The sequence below is a fragment of the Tachyglossus aculeatus genome, chromosome 9 (assembly GCF_015852505.1).
Source record: "Tachyglossus aculeatus isolate mTacAcu1 chromosome 9, mTacAcu1.pri, whole genome shotgun sequence".
Lineage (NCBI taxonomy): Eukaryota > Metazoa > Chordata > Mammalia > Monotremata > Tachyglossidae > Tachyglossus > Tachyglossus aculeatus.
The window spans coordinates 4550581-4576656 of NC_052074.1; the positions used below are offsets into that span (position 1 = coordinate 4550581).

The 26076-nt window shown below is 50.0% G+C and overlaps 1 protein-coding gene across 1 annotated transcript in view; it reads right to left on the reverse strand.

Moving 5' to 3' along the window:
• The window catches only part of PSME4 (proteasome activator subunit 4), a 129059-nt gene extending 117893 nt beyond the window's left edge, over positions 1 to 11166 (reverse strand). The window contains exon 1 of the mRNA XM_038750814.1: positions 10999 to 11166. The gene's annotated coding sequence lies outside the window, so the exon portion shown is untranslated. The remainder of the gene's footprint in view (positions 1 to 10998) is intronic.
• Between the last annotated feature and the right edge of the window lie 14910 nt (positions 11167 to 26076).

The window sequence follows — 26076 nt, forward strand, 5'->3', positions numbered from 1 at the left end:
GGGAGGCCCCGAGTTGGGCCAAGGGAGAGCCTCGCTTCCTTGAGGTTGCTGAGCAAAGGGACCGGGAGAACAGGAAGGAGAGGAAGGGAAGAGGGTCCGGATCCTAAACTGTTTTTTCCTTCCTTTCTCCCGTTGGCCTTCTGACACGATCAGTAGTGACTGTCCTCCGCTTCTTTGGGCCGGTGCTCTGCCCAGGGCAGGGAGGTGCTCAGCGAACGCTGGTGAAACTGACTGATTGCCCCCACCCAACCGCACTGACTCACCTTCCTTCTCCCTCTGGGGCCTAGAAAGAGACGAGCTTCCTGTCTAACTGGAGTTTTCAGGCGCCCACCCGAAGGGTCTGGATAGAGTCTGCCCGCTCCAGACACGAAGACGTCCCAGGCTTTCCCCTCCAACCTGAGTCTCTGCCAATTCTCAATCAATCAATCAACCAATGCATCCGTGGCATTTGTTAAGTGCTTACTGGGTGCAGAGCACTGAACTGAGCAGCGTGAGAAGTAGTGTGCCCTGATGGAAAGAGACCGGGACCGCAAATCGGAGGAACCGAGTTCTAATCCCGTCTCCGCCACTTGCCTGCTGTGTGACCATGGGCGAGTCACTTCACTTCTCTGGGCCTCAGTTTCCTCATCTGTAAAACGAGGATTCAATATACCTGTTCTTCCTCCCACTTAGACTGCGCACTCCATGGGGAACAGGAGCTGGGCGTCCTCCGTTCCCGAGTCCCAGCGCTTCCCCTCTGCTGTCTCTCCTCCTCCAGACGGGAAGACGGGAACCCCGGGAGGCAATGCTCACAGTCCACCACCTCGGGAGGCCTGGCCTGCTCTGGGCCGGCCTCTCCCCGCAGCAGAGGGTCCTGGACCCTCGCCCCGACCCTTCTGCCTTGCTTTTCTCTCGTCGAGGGCCGAGGCCTCTGCAGTCGGCCGGGCCCCTGCCCCGCACCTGGATCTCCGGGGTCACCCCGGGCCAACTTATTCTGAACATCCCGTTTCCTCGATGACTCATTAAGTAGTCGCGTTCTAGATGAAACATGTGAAACCACGAAGGATGGCCAGGAAAATGGCAGAGGAAATGTTGAACATTTCGAAGTTACACCCAATGGTGGCGAGTGGCGGGGAGGTGGGGTTAGACGGTCTTGGGTCCTTTTCAAAAACAAAAAAAGTCCACCAGACTGGGCTGAAAACCAGAGATTAAAAAGTCACTCAGAAACACCTGTTCTCCAAGGCGGTGGTCGATAGCTTTGTGAAGAGATGCTGCCTTTAGAATCCGCTACTCTGGTTTAGGCTTTGGGGTTGGGGTGCTCCACCAAGGCCTAGCGCCTGGAACCCCTACGTCCCGGACCCGAGGACGCCCGACTTCGCTCAGGGCTGCTGGACTGGCCGCCTCACATGATGCAAGATTCTGAAGTCCGTGTGGACATAACTCGTTTCTGGAAGAACCAAAGGGTCTGTTCCCTCCTAGAGCTGGCTCCAATTCAACCCGAGGGAGTTCAATCGAATTAAATGTCCCGGGCCGGGCTTCCCTGGCTGCGGACCTTGTCGCTTCTGGCCCTAGAAAGGTCCAATTCCCTCTCCGTCTCGCTCCCCAACTCCCTTATCGGGGTAGCGGCAAAGATCATTCTCTTCCAGTGTCCTTCTGATCCCACTCCTCTTTCGATCTCTCCGAGTCAACACTCTGGCCATTCCCCGGCTCCGAGAGCACTTCCGCTTCCTCCCTAACAAATTTCATCCCTATCGATCAAACAGTGGCATTCAGTGAGCACTTACCAAGCACTGTAGTGAGTGTTCGGGAGAGTACGATGCAATGAAACTAGCGGACGTGTTCCCTGCCCATAAGGAGCTTACAGCCTAGAGGGGGAGGCTACCCTCAAGTTCTGCCGAAGACTCCTCCACAAGGTGTTCCCGGACTAACCTTACCTCGGTTACTTCAAAATCCTCCGGGGCTGGGACACAGACCTAGACGATTGAGCTGGGCTTTACCTTCACATAGGAGCCTGGATTCACTCTTACAGTCAGTACCCTCTGGCAAAAAGGCAGTGCAGGGTCCATTTGGCATTGAAAAAGAGGTGCGCTTCTGAGCGGCCTGCAGAGTGCTCTACTAAGCTTTTGGGAGAGTACAATATAACAATAGAAGACACGTTCCCTGCCCAGTCTAGAGGGTGCCCTGTGCCTCCGTTTCACCATCTGTGAAATGAAGATTTCCCCTTGTAGGTCCAGTCGGATGACCCCGCATCTACCCCGGCATTTAGCGCAGTGCTTGGAACCTAATTAGCGCAATCACAAACACCAACTGCCATTCTACCCGCTTGGGGCCACTACCTGGAAGGGCTCCTGCTTTCTCGAAGCCTCACCGAACCCTCCCGAGCTCCTCGGGGGGCCGGGGTGGGCACCACCAAGCCATGGGCAAAGCCGGGCCTCGCCTCATCCCTTACCCGCCAACCGAGTTAGGGGAAACAACAGAAAAACCGTCCGGGCTACCTCTGGCCAGAGAGAAACCTTGAAAAACGAGCCAGACCTGTACCCGATCCTCGCCGTTAGCCACCTGACGTCCCAGACGGACTATATATAGGCCAGCGGCTGGCCTCGTGACCGACACTCTCGTGTCCTCGGCGTCACCGTGTTCTCCCGGAGGGGCTCTGGAGGCGGGAGCCGCAGGGTCGCTGAGGGTCGGCTGGCCGGGGGGGGCTGCGCTGAGGACGGGAAGGGGGAGGGCCCAGGCGTGCCCCCAAGAGATCCAGAGACCCCTGCCACCCCAGGGGCAGTTAGGGGCCGCTTGAGCTTTTCTGGCACGCCGGGCTGCCAGGGGAGTGGCTTCCAGCTGAGGTGGACAGCCTGACATTGCTAAAAATTGAGGCCGGGTGACACGCTGGTCTGTGGGACGCTAGATCGGGGGGGGGCCAAGGGGGTCCGGCACTGGACGGTCGGGAAGGAGAGCGGAGGATCCATGGGGAGACAGGTCGGAGAGCCGCGGTGTGGGGGGTACCCGAGAGATGGGGGTCCCTGATTGCCAGGGAGAGTCATGGGAAGGACGAGGGGTTGGCGAGCAGGGGTCTGATCAAGTACAGAGTCAGGCACCCTACTGTGGAACCTCTCCGACTCGATTTATGGACGCACAGTCAGCGGAGCCGGGGTTCTGTTGGAAAACAGCACGACCCTGGATGATACCGCTTTAAAAAAAAAAAAATACAGGATCGGATCTTGACATCATAACGTGATTCCTCGGAGAAAATCTGGAGCCGATTAACGACGTTCCGACCCAAGGCGTGGTCTTCGGGAGCCGGGTGAGGGGACCGGCTTACTAGGCGCTACGGGAAGTTTGGGGAAAGGAAACAGTCCTTCCCGGAAGTTTACGTTCTAAAGCTGAAACCCGGACCCGCACCGATGACACAAGAAACACACAAGCCGAGGCCGACGGAATCACGTGCGGTCACGCACGATTAAACATATGCGATCCGACACAGGGACGCGTAACCCTAGCGGAAAGAACATGGGCCCGTGGTCGGAGGAACCCGAGTCCATAGCCCGGCTGAGCCACCTACCCGCCGGGTGAGCTTGGGCAAGTCACTTAACATCTCTGTACCTCAGTCTCCTCATCTGTAAAATGGAGATTCAATCCCCCGCCCTCCGACAGACCGTGAGCCCCACGGTGGACAAGGACCGTGTCTAACCTGAATATCCTGTACCGATCCCAGCGCTTAGTACAGTGCCTGGCACGTAGTAAGTGCTTAACAAGTACAATGAAAAAAAAATCGTGATTCTTTAAAACCAGAGTTGAATAGTGATGAACGCAAGTGCTACGTGGACGGATGCTGTCCCCAGGGAGACGATACAAATAGAAAAATGTAATTCTCGAAAATAGCCCGATTCCAGTCCCGTAGCCAAGCTGACCTCGGTCAGACTAGCGCGTAACTGAGTTTGCGGTATACAATGTTTGCTACACAATGGGCTCCCAGAAGCTGAATCACTGAATGCATCTACAAGGTTGGGGCACCTGAAGCAAGGTCAAAATGAAAATGGAATTGAAAGCAATCAAACAATGGTATTTACCGAGCACTTACTGGGTAATTAATAATAGTACGGGTATTCACTCATTCAATTGCATTTATTGAGCGCTTACTGTGTGCAGAGCACTGTACTAAGCACTTGGGAAGTACAAGTTGGCAACATATAGAGACGGTCCCTAACCAACGGCGGGCTCACGGCCTAGAAGGGGGAGATGGACAACAAAACAAAATATATTAAAATAAAATACGTGGAATAGTAATCAGGCTGGACACAGTCTCTGTTCCACATGGGACTCACCGCTTACTATGTGCCAAGCACTGTACTAAGCACCAGGGAAAATACGGCCCAACAGACCCCCCCTCACCCCTCCAATGACTACAATGAGCTTACAGTTTCGAGGGGGAGCACACAGTTTTCTCGGGGACCTCGGCCCTGAAGAGGAGAAGTCAAGACAAAGGTCTGGGCGTGGGATGGATAAGAGATAAGCAGGAAATCTTCTGAGATGAGAAAGAACTGGAAAGGAGGGCGCTGGGGCTGGGAGTGGGATTCAGAGCTTGGAGGAAAAACAGGAACGGGGCAAAGGAACACTGGAGAGGTGAAGTAGGAGGAGGAATGGTGTTTATGGAGCGGCTACTGTACGCCCTGCACTCAGCACTTGGGAAGAACAAGAGAGGCAGAGAGCACCCTCCCTGTCCATATGGAGTGTACTACTCTCCCACGGGGGAGGCAGACGTGGAAAGGCTCACCCGCGGTGCTGGCAGGAGAAATAACACCGAATGTTCAAGCAAGACTATCCACGAACACGAGCCTTGCCTCCGAGTCCCACAGCTGACGGGCACATGTAGACAGAAAAAAGTTGGGGGACGGTAAAACGGCCCGGGCTCGTCCCGGCCCCACCGTTCCCCCCCCACCAGTCGAGAAATCCGAACGGCTCCACGTTCTGGCAAGATCGGCACACGTGCCTTGCACCGAGGATAAAAACAACACGCACCACCGTAAAACGGTCTGACTTGGCAGATGGCTCGAGGGAAAAAACGCCCCGGATCACACTGTCTCCAGTCGAGTTCAAAATGTCCCACCGTGCAATCACGAGAGTCAGTCCGCCTGCTCCCAAACCAAATTTTAGGTAGTAGGGGCGTGCCTTTGTAAACAAGACACGATCATATGGTCAGTCAACACATTCTTGGGTAGGATGGCATCTAAACGTCGTACTCCTCTTTCACTACATAATGGAGGTCTCCAGAGTAAGACTTTTGGCTCTACCTCGCCTTACGGAGCCGGAGGCTGCCGCACAAAAACAAAATGACTTTCTGGTTTAGGGCCAATTGGAACAAACGCGATCGACAGAAATCTTTGGGGAGCTCGCAGCGTGACACAGTGGAAAGAACCCGGGCTTTGGAGTCGGAGGTCATGGGTTCAAATCCCGGCTCCGCCAACTGTCAGCTGTGTGACTTTGGGCAAGGCACGTAACTTCTCTGGGCCTCAGTTACCACCCCTGTAAACCGGGGATTAAGACTGTGAGCCCCACGTGGGACAACCTGATCACCTTGTAAAGTCCCCAGTGCTTAGAACAGTGTTTGCACATAGTAAGCGCTTAATAAATGCCATCATTTTTTTATTATTAACTCGGAGAATTATAAGTGTCCAGGTGCAACAAACTGCCTCGCCACAGACATTAAACCAAACACCAGAAGGTTGTTCATCAATTTAAAAAGCTGTTGTCCTTCTAAAAAAGCATTCAGCAAGACGGACAGCCCTGCTAAAACCACCGGTTTTCTGATTGACGAGTGTAATGGTCAGGGGTGTTCTTTGTTTTGGATCGCAGTGGGTATAACTTGAAAAACGGACTTAAAAACTAAAACCAAAAGTGTTTTTTGTAGTAATCGCCGCCTTTGAAATAAATCATAACCAGTCAGGCTCTGGGCCACGACGGGGCAAACTTCCCCATACATTCTAGCAAAGAGAGGGCAAGTTTTACCTTCCATTTCCTATGGCTTTTGTAAGGGTATCTGGGGAGGAGGGTTTGGTTTTTTTTTAAGTCTGCCTTTAAATGAAGCGGTTCCTGTTCCCCAAATAAGAACTGAGAAGATCAAAGTCCACCTCACGGAGCCTTCCAAATGCCGGTAAAGACCAGCCCGCAGAACTAGATTGGAACGCCCGATTTAGAGGTGAGAGTTACAGGGCAAAATCCTGAGTCATGCAGTGGTTCCTCCAGGAGACTTTTGGTAAACACCATCCAAGGGACTGATTCACCGGTGAATTCCCTCACCCATACCCTAGTAGGGGGCCTAAACAAACTCTGGGAAGAGTAAGGTAAATGAGTAAGACGGGCATGCACTTTCTGGGTAGGGGAGGATGGAAAAAAAGTTAACTCCGGCCCAGAAAAGTTGCCCTCCCAACAAAAACACCGTCTTCCCCTTCTGAGTCCTTTTCCTCGCTCCCGCTGGCTTTTAAAAGGCTACCCGGCGTGAAAAGCTGACACGCTGGTAATCATTTCCGGACTAGTGACCGGCGGCTGTATTTCGGGTTCCTGAAAGCTCTCGGGGCAGCTGCTTTACTGAAAAGGTTGGTCGGTCCTTTTTGAAACGTCTGAGCGGCTCGCCGGGTGTAACGACCCCGTCCCGTTACTCGGCCAGAGGACCAGACGTGAAAGCCCCCGTGGATCCGTTCCCTAGGAGGGCTCCCAAAGAAGGGCCGGGAGAGAGGGAGAGGATGGAGGGAGGGTCCCTTGACCTAAGCCATTACCTCCGCCCCCACCAAGGAGAGGAGCGGCTGAAATTTTGGTTCGGAAGGCTTGTTGTTCTGCCCATCCCGGCGGTCCTGGGTGGGGGTGGGAGGGTAGGGCAAAAAAAAGGACCCACCAAGCCACTCGGCACTGCCACCATCCTCCAACCCACCGGGGTCCGGCAGAGGGAAATCAGCCCCCTTCCCCAAAAATTGAGTCCGGCTCTAATCCCACTCCACCCCCCTTACATCGTAGGCCTCCCTGGAAGTGGGGACCAAATTTTCTACGACCCCACAACTCTCATTTTAAAGCGGCAGCTCCCGGGCCCTAATAATAATAATAATGATGGCATGTTAAGCGCTTACTATGTGCAAAGCACTGTTCTAAGCGCTGGGGGGGGATACAGTGTGATCAAGTTGTCCCACGGGGGGCTCACAGTCTTAATCCCCATTTTTACAGATGAGGTAACTGAGGCTCAGAGAAGTTCAGTGACTTGCCCAAGGTCACACGGCAGACTTGCGGTGGAGCCGGCATTCGAACCCATCATCATCATCATCAATCGCATTTATTGAGTGCTTACTGTGTGCAGAGCACTGTACTAAGCAATTGGGAAGTACAAGTTGGCAACATATAGAGATAGTCCCTACCCAACAGTGGGCTCACAGTCTAAAAGGGGGAGACAGAGAACAAAACCAAACATACTAACAAAATAAAATAAATAGAATAGATATGTACAAGTAAAATAAATAAATAAATAGAGTAATAAATATGTACAAACATATATACATATACATATATACACGTACATATATACATATACATATATACGTATATACACATGCGTGACAGAGCAGAAGCTCTGCGTGGCCCTGAAAGAGATAATAATAATAATAATAATGATGGCATTTGCTAAGCTTACTATGTGCAAAGCACTGTTCTAAAGTGCTGGGGAGGACACATGGTGATCAGGTTGTCCCACGGGGGGCTCACAGTTTTAATCCCCATTTTACAGATGAGGGAACTGAGGCCCAGAGAAGTGAAGTGACTTGCCTAAAGTCACACAGCTGACAATTGGCGGAGCCGGAATTTGAACCCATGACCTCTGACTCCCAAGCCCGCAATCTTCCACTGAGCCACGCTGCTTTTCCTAAGCAGACTGGGGGAGACCCAACGGCTCGGAAGGAAGATTCAGGGAGAAGAGTAGGGGCTCCCTGAGGCTCTCCCTCCCTGCACTTTTATTTTAGTGCTTTCCTCCCTGCTGGGGCAGAAGCTCCTGGGCAGCCGGGATCAATCAAGGGTGTGCACAGCGCTGGGCTAAGCGCTCGGGAGAGTACATCATCAGTCAACAGCACTTAGCGAGTGCTTCCTGGGTACAGAGCACTGGACTAAGCGCTTGGGCGAGTCCACGCCCTCCCTCTGCCCATCTGCCAAGCTAGCTCTCTTCCTCCCTTCAAGGCCCTGCTGAGAGCTCACCTCCTCCAGGAGGCCTTCCCAGACTGAGCCCCTTCCTTCCTCTCCCCCTCGTCCCCCTCTCCGTCCCCCCATCTTACCTCCTTCCCTTCCCCACAGCACCTGTACATATGTATATATGTTTGTACATATTTATTACTCTATTTATTTATTTATTTATTTTACTTGTACATATCTATTCTATTTATTTTATTTTGTTAGTATGTTTGGTTTTTTCTTTTCTCTGTCTCCCCCTTTTAGACTGTGAGCCCAATGTTGGGTAGGGACTGTCTCTATATGTTGCCAATTTGTACTTCCAAGCGCTTAGTACAGTGCTCTGTAAGGGCTCAATAAATATGATTGATTGATTGATTGATTGATTGAATAAACCCCATCCCTGCCGGGGACTAGCTTATAGAGGAGGGTGCTGAATCAATCAATCATATTTATTGAGTGCTTACTGTGTGCAGAGTACTGAACGACTCTATTGTACTTTCCCAAGTGGCCAGCACAGTGCTCTGCACATAGTAAGGGCTCAACAACGGACAGTGGCTGGGTTTGGGGCCTGGACCCTTCCCCGGGTTGGCTCCCGACCTCTCCCCATCCCCACCCCACTTAGCTGGTGCTGTACGACTCTAACGTGCTGTCCCAAGCACCCAGCACAGTGCTTTTAGACTGTGAGCCCACTGTGGGTAGGGACTGTCTCTATATGTTGCCAATTTGTACTTCCCAAGCGCTTAGTACAGTGCTCTGCACACAGTAAGCGCTCAATAAATACGATTGATGATGATGATGCTCCGCACACAGTAAGAGCTCAGCGACGGACAGAGGCCTGGTGCGGGGCCTCTCCGCACCTCAAAAGCCCGGGCTTGGGAGCCAGAGGTCATGGGTTCTAATCCTAGCTCCGCCACATTCCTGCTGTGACGATGGGCCAGTCACTTCACTTCTCTGAGCCTCAGTTCCCTCATCTGTAAAATGGGGATTAAGACTGTGAGCCCCACGTGAGACAACCTGATTACCTGGTCTCTATCCCAGCGCCTAGAACAATGCTTGGCACATAATAAGTGCTTCACAAGCGCCATCATTATTATTCAGCCGGTACTGACCGACTCTATCGCGCTGTCCCAAGCGTCCAGCGCAATGTTCCGCACACAGTAGAGCTCAGGGACGGACAGAGGCCGGGTGTGGGTCCTCTCCCCACCCCATTTAGCCGGTGCTAACCGACCCTATCGCGCTGTCCCAAGCGTGCAGCACAGTGCTCCGCACACAGCAAGAGCTCAAGAACAGACAAGGGCCGGGTGTGGGGCCTCTTCCCACCCCATTTAGCCGGTACTGACCGACCCTACGGTGTTATTATCCCAAGCGTGCGGCACAGTGCTCCGCACACAGTAAGAGCTCAAGAATGGAGAGGGGCCGGGTCAGGGTTCATTCATTCATTCAATCGTATTTATTGAGCGCTTACTGTGTGCAGAGCACTGTACTAAGAGCACGGGAAGGACAAGTTGGCAACATATAGAGACGATCCCTACACAACAGCGGGCTCACAGTCTAGAATTTGGCTCTCGGCCTCTCCCCACCCCATTTAGCCGGTGCTGACCGACCCCATCACGCTGTCCCAAGCGTGCAGCACAGTGCTCCGCACACAGTCAGTGCTCAAGAATGGACAGGGGCTGGGTACGGGGATTCTCCCCACCGCATTTAGCCGGTGCTGACCGACCCTATCTCGCTGTCCCAAGCGCCCAGCACAATGTTCCGCACACAGTAAGAGCTCAGGGACAGAGAAAGGCCCAGTGTGGGGCCTCGACCCTTCCCGGGGTTGGCTCCCGGCCTCTCCCCAACCCACTTACCCGGTACTGACAGACCCTATTGTGCGGTCCCAAGCGGGCAGCACAATGCTCCGCACACGGTAAGTGCTCAAGAATGGACAGGAGCCGGGTGTGGGGCTTCTCCCCACCCCATTTAGCCGGCACTGACCGACCCTATTGTGCTGTCCCAAGCGCCCAGCACAATGTTCCGCACACAGTAAGAACTCAAGAATGGAGAGGGGCCGGCTCAGAGGCCTCGACCCCTTCCGGGTTTGGCTTCCCAGACTGAGCCCCCTCCTTCCTCTCCCCCTCCTCCCCCTCCCCATCCCCCCGCCTTACCTCCTTCCCCTCCCCACAGCACCTGTATATATGCATATATGTTTGTACGGACGTATTACTTCATTTATTGATTTATCTTATTTGTACATACTTATTTTATGTTGTTAATATGTTTTGTTGTGTTCTCCGTCTCCCCCTTTTAGACTGCGAGCCCACTGTTGGGTAGGGACCGTCTCTAGATGTTGCCAACTTGGACTTCCCAAGCGCTTAGTCCAGTGCTCTGCACACAGTCAGCGCTCGATAAATACGATTGATTGATTGATGGGGGGGGGGGGGGTGTTGGGGAGCTGTGGTCCTCCTTCCCTTCCCCACAGCACCTGTATATACGTGTATATGTTTGTACATATCTAGAGAGCTGTGGTCCTCCTTCCCTTCCCCACAGCACCTGCATATATGTATATATGTTTGTACACATTGATTACTCTATTTATTTATTTTAGTTGTACCTATCTACTCTATTTATTTTATTTTGTCAGTACGTTTGGTCTCCCCCTCCTAGAGTGTGAGCCCACCGTTGGGTAGGGACGGTCTCTAGACGTTGCCGGCTTGGCCCTCCCAGGCGCCTAGTCCAGTGCTGTGCACACAGTCAGCGCTCAATGAATACGACTGATTGATTGATTGATCGATCGATTGATCGCTGAGCGCGTCCCGCGTCCCGCGTGGGCCCCGGGGGACTTACGTGGCCAGCTTCCGGGTCCAGAAGAGGCCCCCGGGCCACAGCTCGTGCAGCTGGACGGCGCGGCCCAGGTTGGCCTTGATGCGGGCCAGGAGGCCGCGGGCCTCCGCCTCCAGCCGCGCCGCGTACGGCAGCAGCCCGTTGTACACGATCTCCTTCTGGGGGGGGCCCGCCATGGCCGCGCGGGCGGGCGGACGGCAGGACGGCAGGACGGACGGACGGCCTCCCTCTGTCCCCTCAGGGTCCGGCCCGCCGCTCTGCGCAGGCGCGCGGCCCCGAGATCGTTGGCGGCCGGAGCGCCCCCCGCTCCCTCCCTCCGGCCCGGCCCGGCCCGCGCCGACTCCCCCGCTGACGCTGCAGCCGCGGGGCCCCAGCTTCCGCCCGCCTGCCCGCCCGCCCATGTGCGTCACTTCCGGGGCGGGGCCTACAGGGCCGAGGGGGGGAGCCGGGGCGACCCCCGGAGGCCGCTCGCACTCCTCCCCGAGCCACATGCTCCTCACCGTCCTCCCCCTCCTCAGAGCTCCGTCCTCCTCCCCTCCTCCCTCCTCAGAGCATTGTCTTCCCTCTCTTCAGAGCATCATCCTCTGCCTCCTTAGAGCATTGTCTTCCCTCTCCTCAGAGCACCGTCCTCTCCCTCCTCAGAGCATCGTCTCCCCCCTCCTCAGAGCACCGTCCTCCTCCCCCTCCTCAGAGCATCGTCTCCCCTCTCCTCAGAGCATCATCCCCCCCTCAGAGCACCGTCCTCCTCCCCCTCCTCAGAGCACCATCCTCCCCCTCCTCAGAGCATTGTCTTCCCTCTCCTCAGAGCACCGTCCTCTTCCCCCTCCTCAGAGCATTGTCTTCCCCCTCCTCAGAACACCGTCCTCCTCCTCCTCCTGTGAAATAGGGATTAAGACTGTGAGCCCCCCGTGGGACAACCTGATCACCTTGTAACCTCCCCCAGCGCTTAGAACAGTGCTTTGCACATAGTAAGCGCTTAACAAATGCCGTCATCATCGTCATCATCCTCCTCCTCAGAGCATTGTCTTCCCCCACCTCAGAGCATTGTCTTCCCTCTCCTCAGAGCACCATCCTCCCCCCCTCAGAGCATTGTCTTCTCTCTCCTCAGAGCACCATCCTCCCCCCTCAGAGCATTGTCTCCCCTCTCCTCAGAGCATCGTCTCCCCTCTCCTCAGAGCACCATCCTCCTCCCTCTCCGCAGAGCACCATCCTCCTCCCTCTCCGCAGAGCACCGCCCTCCCCCTCCTCAGAGCATTGTCTTCCCCCTCCTCAGAGCATTGTCTTCCCTCTCCTCAGAGCACCTTCCTCCTCCTCCTCCTCTTCTCCTCCTTCTCCTCCTCAGAGCATCGTCTTCCCTCTCCTCGGAGCACCGTGCTCCTCCCCCTCCTCCTCCCCAGAGTACTGTCCACACTGTCCCTCTCTTCTCAGAGCACCGTCTTCTCCCTCCTCAGAGCACCATCCTCCTCTTCCTCCTCCTCAGAGCATTATTTTCCCCTTCCTTAGAGCACCATAATCCCCCCTCCTCTGACCACCGTCCTCCCCCTCCTCAGAGCACCATCTTTCCTCTTCTCAGAGCCCCTCCTCAGAGCACCGTCCTCCCCCTCCTCAGAGCACCATCCTCCCCGCTCAGAGCACTGTCCACACTGTCCCCCTCCTCAGAGCACCGTCCTCCTCTTCCTCCTCCTCAGAACACTGTCCTCCCCCTCCTCAGAGCACCATTTTCCCCCCTCAGAGCACTGTTCACACTGTCCCCATCCTCCTCAGAGCACCATCCTCTGACCACTATCCTCCCCCTCACAGAGCACCATCCTCCTCCCTCAGAGCACCATCTTCCCCCTCAGAGCACCTTCCTCCCCTCCTCAGAGCACCATAGTTCCCCCCTCAGAGCACTGTCCTCCCCCTCCTCAGAGCACCGCCCTCCCCACTCAGAGCACTGTCCACACTGTCCCCCTCCTCCTCAGAGCACCATTCTCTGACCACTGTCCTCCCCCTCACAGAGCACCATCCTCCTCCTCAGAGCACCATAGTCCCCCTCCTCAGAGCACTATCCTCCCCTCCTCAGAGCACCATCCTCCCCCCTCAGAGCACTGTCTACACTGTCCTCCATCCTCAGCACACTGTCCTCCTCCTCCTCAGAGCACCATCCTCCTCCCCCTCCTCAGAGCACCATCCTCTGACCACCGTCCTCCCCCTCCTCAAAGCACCATCTTCCTCCTCCTCAGATCACCGTCTTCCCTCTCCTCAGAGCACCATCCTCCCCCTCCTCAGAGCACCATCCTCCCCATGCCCAGAGCACTGTCCACACCTTCCTCCCCATCCTCCGAGCACCATCCTCCCCGTCCGCAGAGCACCATCCTCGCCATTCTCAGAGCACCGACCTTCCCATCGTCAGAGGAGCATCCTCCGAGCACTGTCCTCAGAGCACGTTCTTCCCCATCCTCCCCCTCCTCAGAGCACCTTCCCCACCATCCTCCCCATCCTCTGAGCACTATACTCACTGTTTTCCCTTAGTCCAGTGCTCTGCACACAGTAAGAACTCAATAAATCCCATTGATTGATGGATGGATTGATCTTGGAGACAAACTGTCCCTAGACCATATGCTCATTATAATAATAATAATAATAATAATGGTATTTGTTAAGCGCTTACTATGTGCAAAGCACTATTCTAAGTGCTTGGAAGGCTACAAGGTGATCAGGTTGTCCCACGGGGGTGCTCACAGTCTTAATCCCCATTTTACAGATGAGGGAACTGAGGCACAAAGAACTAAGTGACTTGCCCAAAGTCACACAGCTGACAATTGGCAGAGCCGGGATTTGAACCCTTGACTTCTGACTCCAAAGCCCGTGCTCTTTCCACTGAGCCACGCTGCTTCCCTGTCATTATGGACAGGGAATATGTCGGCCTGTTCTGTTGTAGTATCATTATTATTATTATTATTATTATTATTATTATTGTTATTATTATTATTATTAAATAGTATTTGTTAAGCACGTGCTGCACATTGTACTAATCACAGGGGTACGAACAAGTTAATCAGATTGGACCCAATCCATGCCCCACAATGGAGCTTGCAGTCTTAATTCCCATTTTACAGATGGTGGAACTGAGGTTTAGACAAGTGAAGCAGGGAAGCAGCGTGGCTCAGTGGAAAAAGTGCAGGCTTGGGAGTCAGAGGTCATGGGTTCGAATCCCGGCTCCGCCACTTGTCAGCTGTGTGACCTTGGGCAAGCCACTTGACTTCTCTGTGCCTCGGTTACCTCATCTGTAAAATGGGGATGAAGACTGTGAGCCCCAAGTGGGACAACCTGATCACCTTGTAGCCCCCACCAGTGCTTAGAACAGTGCTTTGCACATAGTAAGCGCTTAATAAATGCCATCATTATTATTAAGTGAAGTGACTTGCCCAGGGCCAAACCACAGAAAAGTGGCAGAGCTGGGATTAGAACACAGGTCCTCTGCTCTATCCATCAGGCCATGCTACTTATCGTACTCTCCAAGCATTTAGTTCAATGTTCTGCTCAAAGTAAACTCTATCATCAACATCAATCATATTTATTGAGCACTTACTATGTGCAGAGCACTGTACTAAGTGCTTGGGAAGTACAAATTGTCAACATATAGAGACAGTCCCTACCCAGCAGTGGGCTCACAGTCTAAAAGGGGGAGACAGACAACAAAACCAAACATATTAACAAAATAAAATAAATAGAATAGATATGTACAAGTAAAATAAATAAATAAATAGAGTAATAAATATGTACAAACATATATACATATATACAGGTGCTGTGGGGAAGGGAAGGAGGTAAGATGGGGGAGATGCAGAGGGGGACGAGGGGGAGAGGAAGGAAGGAGCTCAGTCTGGGAAGGCCTAGACTCTAGACTGTAAGCTTATTGCGGGCAGGGAATAAATCTGTTTATTGTTATAGGGTACTCTCCCAAGCGTTTACTACTGAGTTCTGCACAGGGTAAATGCTCAATAAATATTGACTGACTGACAGTAGGCACTCAATAAATACCACTGATGATGATGATAGTGCCCTTTTGAGGGGGTGCCCTTAAACCTTCTGTCAGACCCCGGACCCAGACCCCTCTTCCCTGCCTAAAACCGAAATATCTGGCAGGGCGGAGGCGAGGGCATCTCCCTCATCTAACAGATTTTTCCGTGCCACTCCGGGGCAGATTACCCTCGGCGTCTCTACCGCTTTTCTTTTCTCCCTTCCCCACCCCCTGCCTGCACTGACACAGAGGGCTGGTGAGTGGGTGAGACAACGTTGCCATTAGACAATAATTATCCTGTTCCTAGAAGCATTTAGGCTTCGCAATACACTGTTCTCATCAGCGCATTAAAACCCCAAAAAATTAGACACCAAGACCCTTCATCCATCATCACAAATGCAAAAGCTCCATAGTTCGTTCAAGAAGTGTCGATTCAGACGAAGGAATCGGGCCAGCGTCTGGGCATGTGAAGCTACAGAGTTGGCAGTGCTGACTCGGAAACATTTCGGGTTCATACTTTGACGGTCCGGTTGTCATAATATTTTCTGTTGTTTTTCTTCAGATATTGTTTAACCGTCCACGAGCAGCAGAACTGGATTCTCCGCCTGGAAAAAGTAAGAGGCTCCAAGCATCCCCCTCATCTTACCTCCTTCCCTTCCCCACAGCACCTGTATATATGTATATATGTTTGTATGTATTTATTACTCTATTTATTTATTTATTTTACTTGTACATATCTATTCTATTTATTTTATTTTGTTAGTATGCTTGGTTTTCTTCTCTGTCTCCCCTTTTTAGACTGTGAGCCCACTGCTGGGTAGGGACTGTCTCTATATGTTACCAACTTGTACTTACCAAGCGCTTAGTACAGTGTTCTGCACACAGTAAGCGCTCAATAAATACAATTGATGATGATGATGACAACTTTGCTGCTGTGTCACACGGGGTATCCTGACATTCATTTCCATCGTGTTTGAACCCAATTCTACCTGTCTACCCAATCCATTTTTTTATAGTGTTTGTTAAGCGCTAACTATGTGCCAGGCATCGTACTAAGCACTGGGGTAGATACAAAGCTAATCGGGTCGGACACAATCCGTGTCCCACGTGGGGCTCTCAGTCTTTATATCCCCATTTTACAGATGAGGTAACTGAGGCACAGAAAAGTGACATTACTTACCTGAGGTCACGCAGCAGACACGTGGCAGAGCTGGGATTAGACCAGGTCCTTTTGGCTCCCAGGCCGATGCTCTAACCACTAGACCGTGCTAACCTCAAGCGATATGACTGTTACTCTTCTTACTTGTTCATTAATTTATTTTTTAAAGTCCGAACAACCAGTGGAAGAAATGGAAGAAGGCAGGGGTTTTTTTTAATGTTTTTGTTCAGCGCTTACCATGTGTCAGGCACTTTTCTAAGTGCTGAGGTAGATACAAGTTAATCAGGCTGGAAACAGTCCCTGTCCCACGTGGGGCTCAACCATCTAAATAGGAGGGAGAACGGATGTTGAATCCCCCTTTTACAGTTGGGGAAACTGAGGCCCAGAGAAGTCAAGAGACTTGCCCCAGGTCACACAGCAGGCCCGGGATTAGAACCCAGATCCTCTGGCTCCCAGAACCGTGTTTTAGCCATGGGTGAACTGCAAACTTAGAGCCCTCTCCACTTCAATCAGTGGTATTTATTCATTCATTCATTCATTGAATTGTATTTATTGAGCGCTTACTGTGTGCAGAGCACTGTACTAAGCGCTTGGGAAGTACAAGTTGGCAACATATAGAGACGGTCCCTACCCAACAACGGGCTCATAGTCTAGAAGGGGGAGACAGACAACAAAACAAAACATGTGGACGAGTGTCAAGTCATTAGAATAAATAGAAGTAAAGCTAGATGCACATCATTAACAAAATTAATAGAATAGTAAATATGTACAAGTAAAATAAAATTAATAGAGTAATAAAACTGTGCATTGATCAGCTACTGTATTTGGGGCACTGTATGAAGTGATAAGAGTGGAAGGTATATCTTCTTTACCTCTTTCATAATGGTAGTATTCAATAGACACAAACTATGTCCTAAACACTGGGTCTCATCAGATCAGACAAAATACAATCTTTGTGCCACACAAGGCTCACAATCTAAGAGGGAGGGAGGGAGAGCATGTATTGTACCCCCATTTTATGACTGAGGAAACTAGACAGAGAGAAGCAGTGTGGCCTAGTGCAAAGAGCCCAGACCTGGGCTTCAGAGGACCTGGGTTCTAATCCCAACTCTGACGCTTGCCTGCTGGGTGACCTTGGGTAAGTCGCTTAACTTTGCTGTGCCTTCCTTGGAGAGAAGCAGCATGGCTCAGTGGAAAGAGCACGGGCTTTGCAGTCAGAGGTCATCAAATAAGCATTCTGTCTCGGGGAAGGTTTGGTGTAATGTCATAAATCTATCTCGAAAAACCTGGGCTTAATAATAATAATAATAATAATAATAATGGTATTTGTTAAGCACTTACTATGTACCAAGCACTGTTCTAAGCCCTGGGGGAGATACAAGGTAATCAGGTTGTCCCACGTGGAGCTCACAATCTTAATCCCCATTTTACAGGTGAGGGAACTGAGGCCCAGAGAAGTTAAGTGGCTTGCCCAAGGTCACACAGCAGACAAGTGGAGGAGCCGGGAGTAGAACCCACGTCCTCTGACTCCCAAGCCCGGGCTCTTTCCAATAAGCAACGCTGCTTCCCATTATAATGGCATGTGTTAAGCGCTTACTATGTGCCAAGCACTGTTTTAATCCCTGGGGTAGATACAAGGTAATCAGGTTGTCCCATGTGGGGCTCACAGTCTTCATCCCCATTTTACAGATGAGGTAACTGAGGCCCAAGCACTGTTCAAATCCCTGGGGTAGATACAAGGTAATCAGGTTGTCCCACGTGGGGCTCCCAGTCTTCATCCCCATTTTACAGATGAGGGAACTGAGGCCCAAGCACTGTTCAAATCCCTGGGGTAGATACAAGGTAATCAGGTTGTCCCACGTGGGGCTCCCAGTCTTCATCCCCATTTTACAGATGAGGGAACTGAGGCCCAGAGAAGTGAAGTGACTTGCCCAAGGTCACACAACAGACAAGCGGCGGAGCAGGGATCAGAACGCGTGAACTTCGGACTCCCAGATCTGTGCTTTATCCACTGTGCCAGGCTGCTTTAAGGCGTATTTTACTAACATCAAGTTTCCTCTGGTTTTTATCTTGGGCAGCATTTGTACTAGGAAAGGGAAAAACTCTCTCTGACTAAGTGCCAAACCATCACGTCACCTGCCCTGATCCCTAGCTTCACTAGATCAAAGAGTAACCTCGAATCCAGGACCACGTAGGAAAATAGGTTAGTGCGAAAATCACTGTCCTGATATTGTCATCTACAAAGTCAGTGGCAATAGCTAGATTGGGGCCAAAATTTTGCCCACTACTGTTGCGGATTCATTTGTTCATTCGATCGTATTTATTGAGCGCTTACCGTGTGCAGATCACTGTAGAGAAGCAGCGTGGCCCAGTGGAAAGAGCCCGGGCTTTGGAGTCAGAGGTCATGGGTTCGAATTCCGGCTCCACCACAAGTCTGCTGTGTGACCTTGGGCAAGTCACTTAACTTCTCTGAGCCTCAGTTACCTCACCTGTAAAAATGGGGATTAAGACTGTGAGCCCCACGTGGGACAACCTGATCACTTTGTATCCCCCCCAGCGCTTTGAACAGTGCTTTGCACATAGTAAGCGCTTAACAAATGCCAACATTATTATTATTATCTGTAAAAATGGGGATTAAGACTGTGAGCCCCACGTGGGACAACTTGATCACATTGTATCCCCCCCAGCGCATAGAACAGTGCTTTGCACATAGTAAGCGCTCAATAAATGCCATTATTATTATTATTATTATTATTATTATTATTATTATTATTATTATTCTTATTATTACTAAGCGCTTGGGAGAGTACACTATAACAATACAACAGACACGTTCCTGTCCCACAACAAGCTTACAGTCTAGAGGAACTAGTTTACCATCTGTCCCACTTGAGGCTCACAGTCTTAATCCCTATTTCACAGATGAGGGAACTGAGGCACTGAGAAATGAAGTGACTTGCCTAAGGTCACACAGCAGACAAGCAGTGGAGCCGGGATTATTATTAGTAGTAATAATAACAATACTAATTTTATTATTAGTAATAATAATAATGGTATTTGTTAAGCGCTTACTATGTGCCGGGCACCGTACTAAGCGCTGGGTTGGATACAAGCAAATTGGGTTGGATAAAGGCCCTCTCCCACCCAGTTCCTCCGGCTCCCAGGCTCGCGTCCTTTCCACCAGGCCACGCTGCTTCTCTGCATTCCTCAGCCACGTATGCCGACAATATTTTCCAAATTTGACTTCGTATTTTGGCCTTCCGTCTTCTCAACAGAATATTTAGCCAGCTCGTAGGAACCCCTGGTATGTATAGGGAAGACGGGGTGAGAGGAGGGAGAAAAGCGGGAGAGAAAGAAATCGGATGTTTGATCCCAGCCGTCTCTAGACCGTTAAAATTGGTTGTGGGCTGGGAATGTGTCTTTTATTATTTGGTACTCTCTCAAGTGCTCAGTACAGTACACCAAATACGAATGAATGAGTGAACGAACCACATCATCCGTATACGAAGATGGTCGCCTCTCCCCCTCCCCACATAGTGCCGACGTATTTTAGTGTTGCAGAACCTGACAGACAGCCCGTTTTGACTCTAACTTTGCGATCCACCTTCATCATCATCATCATCAATCGTATTTATTGAGCGCTTACTGTGTGCAGAGCACTGTACTAAGCGCTTGGGAAGTACAAGTTGGCAACCTTCTTGATTACATCGCTCCAGGGAAGTATACCTTCCGCAGTTGACGCCCCGCCTCCTTCATCATCAATCGTATTTATTGAGCGCTTACTATGTGCAGAGCACTGTACTAAGCGCTTGGGAAGTACAAATTGGCAACATATAGAGACAGTCCCTACCCAACAGTGGGATCACAGTCTAAAAGGACGCCCCGCCTCCTTCGTTCTCTGCGGTTCCGTTTCACAACATCCTTTAAGCATTTCTTCCGTCTCCCTCCTTCCCAACCACCTTTAGCCACTTTGTTTCAACTAAACATGTAACAGCTCTTTGGGTCTCCTGCTATCATTCGATCTATCACAAATGATATATAATAATAATAATAATAATGGCATTTATTGAGCGCTTACTATGCGCAAAGCACTGTTCTAAGCGCTGGGAAGGTTACGAAGTGATCAGATGGTCCCACAGAGGGCTCACAGTCTTCGTCCCCATTTTACAGATGAGGTAACTGAGGCCCAGAGAAGTTAAGTGACTTGCCCAAAGTCACACAGCTGACAAGTGGGGAGCCGGGATTTGAACCCATGACCTCTGACTCCAAAGCCCGGGCTGTTTCCACTGAGCCACGCCGCAATATATATAGTGGAAAGAGCGCGTGTCCAGGAGTCAGAAGGACCTGGGTTCTAATCCCGGCTCCGCCGCTTGTCTGCTGTGTGACCTGGGGCAAGTCACTTCACTTCTCTGCGCCTCCGTTCCCTCATCTGGGAAATGGTGATTAAAACCGTGAGCCCTGTGTGGGACAGGGACTCTGTCCGACCTTTAACAACTCGTATCTACCCCAGCGCTTAGTACGGCGCCTGGCACAGAGTAAGTGCTCAACAAATACCATAAAAAAGTCCACTGAGTATAAAGTTCATGTATTAGGTGGCCAATCTGGTTTATGAGGTTAGAGCTAATCCAGAACTGCTATGATAAAAACGTCCTTCAGGTTTTTTCGTGCCTGCCCTGTGAAATAGTTCCAGAACAAAGCCTACTCAAAAAGAAGTTTCGAGGATCTTTGTCATTTCAAAGGTATATTTTTAGACCATATTTTGGAATTTTCTCTCAAGTGGTCCTTCAGACTCCAGCTGTAGCATGAATTTTAAAGAATTACTCTACTCCTCCCATTCCTCCCGTTACGTCTTTTAGAATTGTCAGATGAAAGTGTTCTCTCTTTAAATTTCCATTTGGCTTCGTTGAATCCCAGCAAAGGATCAAACAGCCATCTCATCTCTTGAGCCCACTGTTGGGTAGGGACCGTCTCTATATGTTGCCAACTTGTACTTCCCAAGCGCTTAGTACAGTGCTCTGCACACAGTAAGCGCTCAATAAATATGACTGACTGATTGATTAACTAATCTCAAGTGCAATCAGTAAGTAGATTCTCTTATCCAAAAGACTCCTTCCCTACGATTCTAACCTTCAGTGAGCCTGGCGCTTTTCTTCCTTTTATGATTCACTAGTCCTGAAGTGTATTTTCTTCAAGTTCTTAAATAATATTAATAACAATACTTGGGGTATTTTCAAATACTCACAATGCGCCAAGCACCGTGCTAAGCACTGGGGTAGATACCAGACGATCAGGTCGGACACAGTCCCTGTCCCACCTGGGGTTCACAGTCGAATCCCCAAAGGAAACTGAGGCACAAAGATGAGGAAACTGAGGCACACAGAAGTTGACTCCAGGCTGTAAGCTCCTTGTGGGCAGAGATTGTGTCTCTGCGCTCTATTGTATTGAACTCTCCCAAGTGCAGTGTAAGCATTAAATAAATATGATTGATTGATTGATCGATAGATTGATCAAATGACTTATTCCTGCTCACGCAGCAGGGCCCTTGGAAACTCGTCCTCTAGACCGTAAGCTCCTCGTGGGCAGGGAAAGTGTCTGTTGATTGTTGTATTGTACTCTGTCCAATGCTTAGCGCAGTCAGCGCTCACTAAAAAAGACGGACTGACTCTTCCCAATAGGTCATGTTGCTGTTCTCTAGTCAACATGTAGTCCTTCGTAAATATTGCTATTTAATTAGTGTTCGATCTTTGCTTCAGGGCGGTCTGTAGAAGTTTGTATCTTTCGTACCTTTTCATCATCATCATCAATCGTATTTATTGAGCGCTTACTATGTGCAGAGCACTGTACTAAGCGCTTGGGAAGTACAGTTGGCAACATATAGAGACGGTCCCTACCCAACAACGGGCTCAAAACACAACCCAGGCTGTCCTTAATTATTAAAACATTTTGCCTGAAGGTGCCTATTTCTCTTTTTTGAATAAAGGGGGTTTTTTTTGTTTGCTTGTTTTTTTATGTTTTCCCCATTATCTTTCTTCTAGAGAAAAGGAACCAAAACCAGTGAATAGAATCAAACAAGCATTCTGTCTCAGGGAAGGTTTGGTGTAATGTCATCAATCTATTTCAAAAAACCTGGGCTTAATAATAATAATAATAATTATGGTATTTGTTAAGCACTTACTATGTGCCAAGCACTGTTCTAAGCACTGGGGGAGATACGAGATAATCAGGTTGTCCCACGTGGAGCTCACAATCTTAATCCCCATTTTACAGATGAGAGAACTGAGGCCCAGAGAAGTTAAGTGGCTTGCCCAAGGTCACACAGCAGACAAGCGGAGGAGCCGGGAGTAGAACCCACGTCCTCTGACTCCCAAGCCCTTTTGAGCTTTTCCAGACTGATTCTGGGGGAGGCACAGACTTCAGGGCAGGACCTGGAGTGGAGTCAAGGGAAATGAAAAAAGGAAGAAAGAGAGAGAGAAACGAGAGAGAGCAATCACATACACAATTTGGAGAAAAGATCACTAAAAGGAATTCAATTTTCCTTGTTGGTTTTTAATTTTCCGTCCCGGTGCTGAATCAAATGTTTTACCTTTTTTTTCTCTATCCCTACTTCCCTCCCACTTTTGTAAAATCCTTCTGGTTGTCGCCAATCCAAGGTTTTCAAGCTGCTGACCTAAATCTTTCTTCCAGGGCATTCTTACTGGTAGAGCCGGCCAGAAAACAGGTTCCGCTATTGGGACACCGATGCCCTTGAAACAGACTTCTTGCACAAGGGTCCACGTTATTTTTGCCAGCTGACCGGTGAATGCCGGGCTGGATGCCTCTCCGGTCTGATCTAGAGACAGAGTGAGAAGCGGTATGACCTCCGGGATAGAGCCCAAGCCTGGGAGTTGGGAGTCGAGATCAGCCGGGGACAGTGATTTGCGGAGACGAGAACCACGAGAAGCGGCGTGGCTCCGTGGAAAGAGCCCGGGTTTGGGAGTCAGAGGTCATGGGTTCTAATCCCACGTGTGATTTGGGGTAAATCACTTCACTTCTCTGGGCCTCGTTTACCTTAGTGGAAAAAGCACGGGTTTGGGAGTCAGAAGTTGTGAGTTCTAATCCCTGCTCCGCCACTGATCAGCTAATTATTACCCGTGTACTGTTCTCCAGCCTTTAGTACAGTCAGTCAGTCGATAGTATTTTTTGAGCACTGACTGTGTGCAGAGCACTGTACTAAGTGCTTTGGAGAATACAGTACTATAGAAGACATTCAGTACAGTGCTTTGCGTAACAAAATTCATATAATAAATACTTCTACTACTATATCTTCTTAACCTTTGTTTTTCCACAGTGAAGGTTGGAGAAGCAGCGTGGCTCCATGGAAAGAGCCCGGGTTTGGGAGTCAGAGGTCATGGGTTCTAATCCCACGTGTGATTTGGGGTAAGTCACTTCACTTCTCTGGACCTCGATTACCTTAGTGGAAAAAGCGCGGGTTTGGGAGTCAGAAGTTGTGAGTTCTAATCCCTGCTCCGCCACTGATCAGCTAATTATTACCCGTGTACTGTTCTCCAGCCTTTAGTACAGTCAGTCGATAGTATTTTTCAAGCACTTACTGTGTGCAGAGCACTGTACTAAGGGCTTCGGAGAATACAATACTATAAAAGACATTCAGTACAGTGCTTTGCACAACAAAATTCATATAATAAATACTTCTACTACTATATCTTCTTAACCTTTGTTTTTCCACAGTGAAGGTTGGAGAAGCAGCGTGGCTCCATGGAAAGAGCCCGGGTTTGGGAGTCAGAGGTCATGGGTTCTAATCCCACGTGTGATTTGGGGTAAGTCACTTCACTTCTCTGGACCTCGATTACCTTAGTGGAAAAAGCGCGGGTTTGGGAGTCAGAAGTTGTGAGTTCTAATCCCTGCTCTGCCACTGATCAGCTAATTATTACCCGTGTACTGTTCTCCAGCCTTTAGTACAGTCAGTCGATAGTATTTTTCAAGCACTTACTGTGTGCAGAGCACTGTACTAAGGGCTTCGGAGAATACAATACTATAAAAGACATTCAGTACAGTGCTTTGCACAACAAAATTCATATAATAAATACTTCTACTACTGTATCTTCTTAACCTTTGTTTTTCCACAGTGAAGGTTGGAGAAGCAGCATGGCTCAGTGGAAAGAGCCCGGGTTTGGGAGTCAGAGGTCATGGGTTCTAATCCCACCGTGTGATTTGGGGTAAGTCACTTCACTTCTCTGGGCCTCGATTACCTTAGTGGAAAAAGCACGGGTTTGGGAGTCAGAAGTTGTGAGTTCTAATCCCTGCTCCGCCACTGATCAGCTAATTATTACCCGTGTACTGTTCTCCAGCCTTTAGTACAGTCAGTCATTCGATAGTATTTATCGAGCACTTACTGTGTGCAGAGCACTGTACTAAGCGCTTCGGAGAATACAATACTATAAAAGACATTCAGTACAGTGCTTTGCGTAACAAAATTCATATAATAAATACTTCGACTACTGTATCTTCTTAACCTTTGTTTTTCCACAGTGAAGGTTGGAGAAGCAGCATGGCTCAGTGGAAAGAGCCCGGGTTTGGGAGTCAGAGGTCATAGGTTCTAATCCCACCGTGTAATTTTGGGCAAGTCACTTCACTTCTCTGGACCTCGATTACCTTAGTGGAAAGAGCACGAGTTTGGGAGTCAGAAGTTGTGAGTTCTAATCCCTGCTCCGCCACTGATCAGCTAATTATTACCCGTGTACTGTTCTCCAGCCTTTAGTACAGCCAGTCAGTCGATAGTATTTTTCAAGCACTTACTGTGTGCAGAGCACTGTACTAAGTGCTTTGGAGAATACAATACTATAGAAGACATTCAGTACAGTGCTTTGCGTAATAAAATTCATATAATAAATACTTCTACTACTATATCTTCTTAACCTTTGTTTTTCCACAGTGAAGGTTGGAGAAGCAACGTGGCTCAGTGGAAAGAGCCCGGGCTTGGGAGTCAGAGGTCATGGGTTCTACTCCCAACTCTGCCTCTTGTCAGCCGTGTGATTTTGGGCAAGTCACTTCACTTCTCTGGGCCTCAATTACCTTAGTGGAAAGAACACGGGCTTGGGAGTCAGAGGTTGTGAGTTCTAATCCCTGCTCCGCCACTGATCAGCTAATTATTACCCGTGTACTGTTCTCCAGCCTTTAGTACAGTCAGTCAGCTGATAGTATTTTTTGAGCACTTACTGTGTGCAGAGCACTGTACTAAGTGCTTCGGAGAATACAATGTTATAAAAGACATTCAGTACAGTGCTTTGCGTAACAGAATTCATATAATAAATACTTCTACTACTATATCTTCTTAACCTTTGTTTTTCCACAGTGAAGGTTGGAGAAGCAGCGTGGCTCCATGGAAAGAGCCCGGGTTTGGGAGTCAGAGGTCATGGGTTCTAATCCCACGTGTGATTTGGGGTAAATCACTTCACTTCTCTGGGCCTCGATTGCCTTAGTGGAAAAAGCACGGGTTTGGGAGTAAGAAGTTGTGAGTTCTAATCCCTGCTCCGCCACTGATCAGCTAATTATTACCCATGTACTGTTCTCCAGCCTTTAATACAGTCAGTCAGTCGATAGTATTTATCGAGCACTTACTGTGTGCAGAGCACTGTACTAAGTGCTTCGGAGAATACAGTGCTATAAAAGACATTCAGTACAGTGCTTTGCGTAACAGAATTCATATAATAAATACTTCTACTACTATATCTTCTTAACCTTTGTTTTTCCACGGTGAAGGTTGGAGAAGCAGTGTGGCTCAGTGGAAAGAGCCCGGGCTTGGGAGTCAGAGGTCATGGGTTCTAATCCCACCGTGTGATTTTGGGCAAGTCACTTCACTTCTCTGGGCCTCGATTACCTTAGTGGAAAGAGCACGGGCTTGGGAGTCAGAGGTTGTGGGTTC